This window comes from Pipra filicauda, unplaced genomic scaffold (genome assembly GCF_003945595.2).
Source record: "Pipra filicauda isolate LSUMZ 115617 unplaced genomic scaffold, ASM394559v2 scaffold10_size6260569_pilon, whole genome shotgun sequence".
NCBI classification, from domain to species: domain Eukaryota; kingdom Metazoa; phylum Chordata; class Aves; order Passeriformes; family Pipridae; genus Pipra; species Pipra filicauda.
In genome coordinates this window covers 4,731,009-4,742,400 of record NW_024103541.1, presented here as the reverse complement: position 1 = coordinate 4,742,400, position 11,392 = coordinate 4,731,009, and the positions used below count along the sequence as shown (strand labels likewise).

The window sequence follows — 11,392 nt, the reverse complement described above, 5'->3', positions numbered from 1 at the left end:
CATCCATTTACTAAAAAAGACTCATCATGTGATAGGCAAGTACCATCCCAGAGAAATGTGAGTTGGGTCAACTAAAACCAAAACCTTCTTAGCCTGTAAAAACTAAATGATCAAGAATTCTGGTTTGTCTGGTTGATGATGAATGGTGGAAGATAGTAGATTAAATAGCACTCACATCACCCTCACTTTGATTAAAATTTTTCATGCACAAAAAGAAATAACAACTGCCCAAGCCTTTTACGTGATGTACAGGAACATGGCATAAGTCACTCATTGCAAGATGTCAGAGATGTTTCCTTTCACACTGGTTGCCTGAACACCCCAAAGCTGCTGACCAATCTGAACCAGAGTGGCAGAACCAGCACCTGACCCATGGCTGTGCACTTAACAGCATAATATAAATAATGTGAATCCTCATACCTATCATACATTGGGATAGGAAGACTTACCAATGTGCTTAAAAACAGTTTAAATTGAGCTTTTACAGCAGGTGAAGGACAGAATTCCCTTGCTCTGTTCCCTGAGTGCTTGGAATTGATATCACTTAACTTCACGAATATGAGGAATAAGAATTCATGCAATTAATAATCTGTAGACAGTATGCATTTTGGAACTCTACTATGCCTGGGGAAGTAGCTTTGGCTACTCTTGTTGAACAAGCACTACTCGGTCTGCTCTCCAGAGCAATGTGCTTGTATTGCCAGCCCAAAGAATCCAGCAATCCTAAGCCGGAAGCTTCAGAACCATGAGATTTCAATTAAACATTGCAATTTTTTACTCTTTGCCTTCTGATTCTTTTTTTTCATCTCCAAGCTTCAGTCAATACCTTCTTGCAAGTTTTTTCTTCACAAACCCAAGAGCTTAACAGAAGCTGAAATTCTCATATAATTGCCAAGAGCTGGAAACTGAGACCTTAAGCAGAACAGCAAATACTGTAACAAAGGCAGAAGTTGTGAAGTCTGAGCAATTCATATTTCCAAAACAGGCTTATGTTTAAACTTTTTGAAGTTTTTAATGATTTATGCAACAGCAACACAAGTGTCTCCAAGCTATTCTCAGGCTTATCACTCTTCCTACAGGTTTTGAGATCTCTGCTAAACATAATTGTGAATTCATATTGTGACTTCAGTGGAGCTGTGTTGATTGACACCATAAGGTGATCTCAAAGTTCACCAAAAAGAGATGCTATGTTCAGTAAAACTTCTGTTCAGAGTTAATAAGAATCTTGGAAATGCCAGTTTTTACCCATAAACCAATCTAAATACATCTGCACCTTGACCGTGCTTGTCTTGAAATATTTGAGCTTTCTTTGATAACCTCAAGTTCCAATACTTCAGAAATACTTTTCTCAGTCCTTCTGGGTTCCTTCTTTCCTGACAAGCTTTTTCCTTTGATCTCCATGTAAGAGTTTTCTCCGCCATGCTCCTTGCTCCCACGTTTTTCTGGTCTATTTCCAAGAACTGAACATTTTTAGTTCTCCCATTAGCTTTTAACTTTTGTGTATTTTGCTTTATTGGAACTGGCAACATAGTGCTATTTAAACACAGCTCCATCTGTCAGAGTCAAGTCCTGCAGGTAGGGTGTCATGTTTGATTTCATGTTATCATTTGTTGTATAGTCAGAGCTAAAGAAAAAAAAGTGTTTACTATAAAACAGTTACTTTCATAAATTCCTATGAGAGCTCTGTTACTGCTGTTGCAGGACCTACTTGTGTCCTTGTGAATACAGCCCCTTCTGCTCTGCCAGAGAGAAAATAGAAGGGATGTGCTCAGCCTGGCTTTGTTCCTTGGGTTTCCTTCCCTCTTCTGCTTTCCACATCAGCTGCACATCCTAAACATGCATGTGAATTGGTACGCCAGCATTACAGTTGATCGAAAACACTGTAGGCTTAAAAGAAGGCATTTTGGAGATGGAGTTTTCAGATTTGAAAATGAATATACTTTCATTGCCCAACTTCAGAGCTGCTGTCCAGTATGAGGTTACATCTGACACTGGAAGAAGAGATATGGTGGACTTTTATCCCAGAATGACAACAATTGTACTTCACAGTCAGAGCTTCCCAGCCAAAAGGAGACTAGATGGGAAGCAGTGCCTAATAAAAATATAATTTCCTGGAGCCTTCCTGCTGTGCATATCAAACAGATGTAGTGAAAAACAATTACTTCCTTCTCAGTCTCATAAATGGCTTACTCTTCTCAAAAAGGCATAATCTCAAAAATATGATGCTCCCTATAGTCGAAAAATATTTATTATGGCATATCTAAAAACCTTTGCAGACTATTAGAGTGCTTGTCTTCTCTTTTCACAAACAATATATACATATCACCTTTCAGGTCTCTCTGATCGAAAAAGCATTAAACATGAGATTTTAATTTTGCCTTACCTTTGACACTGCCTCAATATGAATTTTCTTCAAACATCTAGAAATGGCAATAGGAGCTTTCCTGAGTTTCTTCCTTCTCCCTTAAAAAGTTCAAATTTCATTTCAGTTTTTTCCAAACAGTAGCATTAATGTTTCTGGCCTGACATTTCTTAAGAATGGTAGACCTGCAACACTCATCCTGTACAGCCTCCCAAAGGCAGTGGTGTCCCAAGGCAGAAATCATGCCCAGCACCTCTTGTGCCCTCCCACTTGGAGAGACACCACAGTGGTGCACGATCAAGTGCTGACAGACAATCCCAATGCAATAGTGGGAGATCCAGCACTTCCCAAGGGACTGTCACATGTTTTCTCTTAGCATTAGGATGGGCTCGAGTGCCATGAGATGGGCTGTTCCCTTAGGGAGGATCTGACACTGTGGGAGTGACTGGCAGTAAAAGGGATGGTGATCCCACACAGGTTCTCTGCCAGTGGCTATGCAGAGGCAGAGCAGTTTTCCCGCCAGGAGGACCCAGCAGACCATGCTCAGAAAGGCTGAGAAAGGAAGCTGTAAGTGCAAACGTGGGCAAGTGGGATGCAGATGGAGGGCTGGGTGGGCTGAGCTGCAGCCTTGCTGCAATCCTTGCATATGGCCATGCTGGCAGCTGGCACAGGCACCTGCTTTGGGCACAGGAGCCCATCATGGCTCTCCACCTATAAAAGAAAACAGCTTGGGAAAGGCCATGTCTTAAACAATCATAGTTCCTCTGCTCAGTAAATGTGAGGCATAAATCTGAGGGCTTACACTGACATCAGCACAGCTGACCCAGAGCTAGGTTGCTATCACAAGATCTGTGCTTTTAGTGCAAATAAAGTACTGTGTCAGAGGGAGGAATCAGTTAAGCCCTCTGCTATTAGCTCTGTTGTCATTGTAAGCACTTTTCCAGGATGTGCTGCTGGAAGCAGCTATTTCAATTCATCCACGATTTTTTTCTAAAGCAGATATGACCAGATTCTCCAGTCTTGATGGAATGTAAACCAGCAAAGCAGATACAGAGTGTCCAGAGCATTAGGTACGCACACAGACTCTCATTTATGGCTGTATTGAACTGGGGGTTTGGAGAGCACTGGTGTGCTGGATACTGTTCAAACAGCACAAAGAAATTATGTCCGTGATATAAAATTAGAAGCAAAATTACAAACGGATAACTCCTATCTTCACATGTGATCAGTGCTTCTATTTAAACCTCCAGAACAGAGCAATCCAAGCTCTGAACTAAAGCCAGACATTATCACTGGCTTTGCCCAAGAAGGCTGCTGGGATTCCTGGGACTCTATTTTTAATGTAATAAATTAATCCACAGCCAGCATCCTTCTTGGTTCCTTAATGGCTGTCCTGCACACATGGAATGAGATGTGGACAGCTGGAAAGGCCTCGTCCTGCAGTGAGCAGCCTCCAGAACCACACTGGTCACAGCCTGCAGTGGTCCCATTGCCTGAGCCTGGCCTGCAGTGGTTCCTGTTTCTAAACAAAAAGAGACAACAGCAAACTCTGCGTCATGTACAGCTCATGCAATAGGTACTCAAGCTGATAGCACAACACTGGAATTAAAGAGATCTTTCATTTTATTTGCCTTCCTTGTATTTACAGCTGCAAACATCAAAGGCTGACTCATTGCACAGATCAACAAGCACATTTAAGTACCAGGATTTGCTAGAACAGCTGCTGCCTGACCAGGAGAACCATCCTTCAGGGCCATTGTCATTAACAATTCTGTAATTTATATTGATGGCAATGCAAGGAAACAAAAACAACTGTTGTTCAGGCACCAGCAATCCTCAGCTGGACAGCCTATCTCTCTCCAGGATTTGTATATATCTGCTGCAGTTTAAGGGAGGATGGAAAAATGGAAGATGAGAGGTGGAAAGCAGCTATCCGAGTAGGAGTATATCCTGCATTGGTATTGGTGGATTATAGGCATTGGTATTGGTGGATTATAGGCTACAGTAAATTACTGTTTGATGGATTTAGTTGCTAATGTAATGGTTGATGAACAAATGCATGTTGCAATGGTTTGGCCAATTCCTGCATGCTTTAAGCTGGACCATTTCTTTAATGGATCAAACGGTTCATTTTCTGCTGCTTTATAAATGGTTTGTGCACAGCCCACCCAGAAGTCCACCCGTGACAATAGCTCTCTCAGGCACTTAGTGGCCAGGTTTATACAGGTGAGAGACCAAATGGGAACTTTTCACTCTGCCTCCTTCCCACTTTACAGGAGGTGATGATGCTATCACTTGCACAGTCAGGTGTTTCCTCTCTGCTCTGCTGGCTGCAGATATGCTCAGAGCACCTGTCCCATCCTCAGGGAGAGCTGAGCAAAGGAGAACCCCAAGGCAGGCCTGGTTTGAGCACCCAGGGTCCCACCTGTGCCACAGCTACCCAGATTATGTGGGCTGTTGCCTCAGAGCACCAGCACCACTCAGGTTCTTTTCTAGCAGGTATCAGAACCTAGAGCTTACCTTATGCTTGCTTTTAAATAACATGGGTGACAAGCTGGATCAGGGTTTGTCTGCAGTGATGTGTGAGCTGACGTGCCTGATATCACTCAAGAAGGCTGTGATAGACTTGGGATTTGCCACCACATGGTCTGAGCTCCTTCACCACGGTGTGTGACGCTGTATGCAGTGCTGTAGCTACAGACTCTGACTTCTCACCAGGGGATTAATTCCTCATGAGATTTGTAGCAGCAGAGGATTTCCCTTTAAGAATTGCTTTCTGATCTTTGTCTTTACCTTGTCTTGTTTTTGTTTCTCTGTAAGTCATCTTTTCCCTTATTAGTATTTATAGTCTCTATTTCCATGCAGCGATGAGCTCCTCCTTGTATGTTTTGTCTCCTCTTTGTAGCTTTCTGCTGCTTTACCAACATGGGATTAAAATAACCAGAAAAACATTAGAATTTTTAATCTCACAGACAACTCTGGGAGAGCTTCAGATGTCCTATGATTCAGAGATAGATTCTGAACAACATAGGACTTCTTTCCGGGCTTCTGAGACAAAAGAAGCTGCAGCTCATGCACCCACTTCTCAGTTTGGAACAGACAGAGGAGAGGTACCCTAACTATAACTAATATGGATGTAAGTACGTCTGTGGAAGTAAAACTGAGTCAATTGATGTAATTCTCATTTTAGGTATGAAGCAGCCAACACAAGAGATACATGTCCTTCCTACTCCACAGTCATTTTCCTTCCAGATCCTTCTCTGTATCTAACTTGTCTGAAAATTTTCTCTACACCAAGGCAGAGGAGATTCCTTTGATGAGGAAAATGCATATTCTTTTAATCCTGCATTTTCTTCCCTTCTCATTTTCCTAAGCACACAGGAAGGTTTTTTTCCTTTGTTGTTTTTTTTTTTTTTTTCCAACCATGTCAGACTGCATAGTTGTTGGGCATAGTAGCAGTGGATTTTCATTTCTGCCCAGGGTTTTTTGTTTGTAAATTCTTTGATTTTCAGTTAAACTCCCTGCCTCAAATTTTCACATTCCCCCACAGCCTCAGCATGGAAGGAGATAGAGCACCCCCAAACAATTAGTCATTGGAAATAATAGCATGATTAAGGATGGAAAAGCTGGTTAAAATGGAGGGATGAGCTGGCTGCTTCCATGTGGAGCCTTTTCAGCAAAGTCAATACCTATGCATGTTACACCCTGCTGTCTGTGCTTCAAATGTAGGAACACTGGGTCAGAGTTAGACACAAAGTCAGAAGTGAGCCTCAGAAAGGGAACGGGGAGGAAAAAGGAAAATGTTCACTGAATGTGGGGAGCTGCTTCTTTGGTTTCCTCCTGAGATCTGTAAAGTTAGGGATAGTGCAGTAAAAATCTGTTTCCCTGCAATATCCACATTTTTAATGTTAATGAAAGTCAAAGTGATATCTCAGACCTGAAGACAATTTCCAATTGGACAGTAGTTCGGTGTCCAGCATTTTTCTAATCCTGAAGGAAAAAAATAAGGATGAGGTAGAAAAATGTGGAAGCTTTTCACAAATTATAGCAAGTATATATTCAAATGTAGTTGTCTATTCTGTACAGGAAGAAGAAAACTATGATATGACTGACATCATGTCCACAAAATAAATTAGCTGGACATTAGATCCCTCATTCTGCTCCGTGGGAATCCTCTCCCACTCCTCTTGTTACAGGGATGATTTTCTGGCTATTCATAAAAGGTGCAGCAGATGCAGAGAATTATTCCAATGCCATTTTACTGTGTAACCCACGATGACAGTGGGCTGTGCTCTGACAAGATGTAGCTTGCAATACAAAAATGTGAACCATTTCAGGAGAAAGGATGAAAAACTGAACCACCTGATGCTTTTTTCTCAAAACTGAATGTTTCTTCTTTATATTTTCTCCGAGACTCCTTCTGGAGAATTGTAAATTAAAAAACTTCAGGTGCAACAGGACTGAAGAGTAGCATGCAAAGCTTACTCACTGACTGAGTGAAACAAAGGAACAGCCTATGTTTTTACTTCTTCTGTCTGCCTTGTAGGTGTATTCTCTGTTAGCTGAATAATAGCAAGTGCAAAGTATTTGTACCCTTGCATTGAAATCTGAGATAGCTTTTTTAAGAGAGAAAATATACTATCCTGTATAGCAATAATAATTGTTATTATTTTTTTATGAGTGCTGATTGGTCCATCTCTCAGGAGAACAGAGAGATTTTTTGATTTCCTTTGAAATAAATTTCACAACTCTCAGGAGAGCAGAATCTTTCAGAATACACTAAAATTTGGGGGGAAAAAAACCACAAACCAAACAGGAAGGGACTAACAGAGAATATCTGTTGAAGAAAAAGAGAAAAGAAAAAAAAAACCACGGCTTACATAAAAAATATAATTTCTTCCATTACCAGAAAAATGTTAGCAGTATTTTAAATGCTGTGGATTTCATAACTAGTGGCATTCATAAGTGCAGCAATATTCATTTTCTACAAAAACCTCAACTTAGGCAATGATGAAAGGCTGAAAACATTTTAAGAAAGATCAATACATTGAAAGCCAAATGCATTTGGAGGAATGGCATTACTCTGTGATGTGGAGCCTAAATGTTAGTGGAGAACTCCCATTATTGCAACTGTTCACTCACATGTTTGCTTCATTAACTCTATTGAACACCCAGAAATCATACTGCCATGGGAGAAGTGCCTGGCTTAAATATTAGTACCTACCAATTTTACAAGTTAAAAATGAGATTTCTTGTCCCTCTACATCAGGGTTTATGCCCAGGAGCAGCAATGATTGTCTAGTACCAGAAAGGAAGGCGAGTTGGAGCAGAGGGACAGCAGGGCAGGGGGATGGAGGGACCTGCCTGAGCAGAAGGTGGGATGTCAAAGTGGCAGTGTAGGTCTGGGCTGCCCTGGAGGTACTAATTAGAGTCTGTTTCAGTCCCATGATCACTGGGCAAGCCCAGAGGTAAAAGGCAGGTCCAAGGTCAAGCCAGGAAGACAAGCCACTTCCAAAAGCTCTCAGGCTGTGCTACCACATGTATGCCACACACCGCTCAACACTAAGTCACTTAAAAACATGTAATCCATTATATTCAAATTTATGTTAGCTTATATTATGTTTATTATTTCAAAGGGGAATAAATTCTTAACTAAATCACACCAGAATTTCAAAGAAAAGGCAGACTTAACACCATACTTGAAGAACTGTGACTGTACTTCCTATGCACATTAGACAAGAACCACGGAGCTCCTGAATATTTGTACACATCATAGATATGTTATAAAAGAAATCCCAGATTCCTTAAGAGTCCAGTGTGATGATGTTTGCCTGGTCTGTAGGGAATCCAGGATTAATATTCTGCTGTGACATTCTCCTACTCCTCACAGCTAAGTGACTTAGAACATCATGACTGCTCTAGGAGACACCAGCCAACTTCTGAAACCTTCTGTCCTGAGAATGCTTTCCCAGAAAAAAGACTACCCAAACTTGCACAGTTTTTAAGGAAGGGTTTGCATTTTCAGATATTTTCACTTATAACAAATCAGGGGTGTTTCGAGAGGCAGCAGGAGCCACTTTTTAAGAAACTTAACAACTCAAAAGACAAAATTCTGAAGCAGCTTTAACTCCTATGCATCATAACTCACAGGCTAGATAGGCAAGACTGATGAAGAATAACAGAAAGAAATAATTATTCCTTGAGAGGAGGAAAACAGAGAGGTAAAGTGCTTGCCCAGTATAAATCTTTTGGGTAACCATCTAGTTAGCACCTTATTCAGAAGGCTATTTTAGCTTTTTAAAATGCATTCCTCTTGCTTTCCATCCCATATAACAAACACTAGACAGCTGCTTCTATTCTCATAAGCGTGAATCTTTAATTCTTCTTCTCTCATCTGGTTTAAACAGCAGAGTATGATTTTCCTGTGATAAAGTTCTAGAATTGCAATATATAAATCTGTTTGTGATTTGTAAATGTCAGTACATAAGGTACTTGGGCATTTGATTACTGACTGCCTCAAGCATATAAACTAGCTTATTAAAGCCTTAGCATTCTTGTCAGAATTAACTCGTCTTAATGCTTCTGAAAACATCTCTCCCATGCAGAAGTAATTTCCTTCAAGGTTTTTAAATATTCTTTCATTTAAGCTACTCCATTTGTCATTGTAAATGGCAGAATTTTTTTCAAAAAGACCTAGTTGACACCAAACTCACAGGGTCACATGCTCAGAGTACTTAACTCCTTTAATTTTGAGGGACAAAAATGAAACAAGTAGAAGTTTAAAAGTCTTCAAAGAAATCCCAGTCAAAGTCATACACTAGCAGTGCACACAACTTCCACATCTGTGAATATAAATAGGTATTCAGGCCAAACCTGTTAAGTAAAAAGAAAGCTCCTTCCTTCCCACCTGATAAAATTTCAAATATTCACAAAAATGTAACCAACAAATATCATCTAGTCCCTGCTGGTAAAAGAAATGATCTCTCCTCTGTAATCCATCTCTCGCTCCTCTTGTTGTTTGATGGAGCCTTCTCTCATCCTTCTTACTGAGATTCTTCTCAGTGGAATTCACCTTTGCCTTCTTGCTGCTATCACTGAATGGCTTCTTCTGCAAATCTCTTTTTGGTCCACTAAAGACAAAAGATAAATGTCATCTTCAGCTCCACAAGCTTGTAACTTAAAGCAACCTCCATGTACATTTTTTACTTTCTCTATACTCTATAGAGTGTGTATAGTCTATACATAAAAATGGCACTTCAGACACCCTGCACGGCCACAAAGAGGTGTGGCAAAGCTTCAGTGCCTCCATTGCACACAGGTACAGACACAGAGGGACAGGTAAAGCACATTCCCTATTGAGACCTGCTCTACTCCAGCTGTTCCTGTCTGTTCTGTCCTTAAACTGCTTGGAAGTGTAGAAAACACTATAAAGCTACATAGTGCAATATAATAGAGAGGTATGAAATATATTTTTAAACAGACGGCTTGATTTCTGCTTTCCTTGTCTAATCAGGACTACTTTTGCATATTAGAGTTTAATCCTATTTTTCTCAAAGCTAATTCAGTAGTAGGAAGATCAAGCAATAACTAATGAAGGTGAAAACATACTTTGAATCTAACTGATGTACTATGTCCAATAAGATAATCACTCTTGGATTCATGCAAAAATATTATAGAAAAAAATTGTATTACGAAGCTGAAAGAAACCCCCAACCCTATAACTTCCAGGAAGTTACTTATTGTTTTATTTTGTGGGTTGGGTTTTCTCTTTTTCCTGAATTTCAATTTTGAGCCACAGCAAGGCAATTCCATTTTCCCCATAATTTAGAACTGGCAGCATGACACACTTCCAGAGAAATTGTCTAAAATTCTACAATTTTTGGGATCCTCCCTGGATCCCAGAAGACAATACTAACAGTCTCTTATGTTCACTTTCAATTAAATGGAAAAGCCATAGGAATCCTACTGTTCTGCCATGGGATAGTGGAAGGCTTCCATGGTCAGTGCTGTATGCAATTAGTGAAAAGCATTACTTTGGAGTACCTTGTCAGCACCCTGAAGGGGGAATTAGATGTTCACAGCTGACACTCTGCCTAATTTTTCACAAGCTGCATGGAAAGTTTACTCCACTGAACAATGAACAAGAGTGAATTTGCATTGCACATTTTTATGCTGTTTTTATGATGAAATTAGAAGTAGGACTTGCAATGTGATGTAATATTAATGGACACGTCCATGTATATGTGTAACTGGTTTACAGAAGTGTATAATCTCTTCGAAAACAAACCACAGTAGTGTTAAAGCAATAGCTAAGGATTCAAAAGACACAGACATACCTGTCTATGTGGAGATGTGGATTTTCCACAGAAGTCTGAGGAATTAAATATCTACTGCAGATGGGTTTGATTTTTGACACTTTGTGTGCCAAAATCTGCTTCCACAAACTGTGATATCGTTAGTCTCCAGAGCCTCCTGAGCATTGCAGTGTCTCCATGGCTGCGATGGGATCTTCCTGGGTAGAGATAAAACATTCACACCTATCAGAGACCTCGATCCACTGCGACATCTGCACACTCCCACATGAAACCCCTCTAGTATCTCCCTTCCTTGGTTGTCACAGCAAAGGGCACAAGCTCAGTTTGGACAAACTAAGCAGAAGGAGGGAGTGTGAAGCTGAGCCATGAATCAGAGGTGGCTGCTATGAAAACGAATATTGAAACATTGCAAGCCAGCTGGTAAAACCAGAGATATTGCAGTTCCCTCATGGATTCAGTCAGTGCATGGTAAGGCCAAGCTTTGCTTACCCCTTCAAAGAAGGATCAGCTGCAAGTACCCAAACAAGGTATATAAATTATACAAAGGTTTTGGAAATAAAGAAAACTATCTCCAACTTACTTCTTGCACTCCCAAAGAATGTAGCACAGAGAACCACGTATTAAGTAGCTGGCTGTGTGCTAACTCTCCTGCATGGAAAATGTAAGGACAAGCATTGAATAGCTATAGAGATTTGGATTCAGTTCTAATATATGG

General features: G+C 40.5%; 1 long non-coding RNA gene across 1 annotated transcript; it reads right to left on the bottom strand.

Moving 5' to 3' along the window:
- Positions 1-9,087: 9,087 nt before the first annotated feature.
- On the bottom strand, positions 9,088-10,745 carry LOC120323310. Its single transcript, XR_005563641.1, has 2 exons — positions 10,699-10,745; positions 9,088-9,492 (listed from the first exon to the last, which is right to left on the bottom strand). It is a non-coding gene; the product is annotated as an uncharacterized LOC120323310 (long non-coding RNA).
- Between the last annotated feature and the right edge of the window lie 647 nt (positions 10,746-11,392).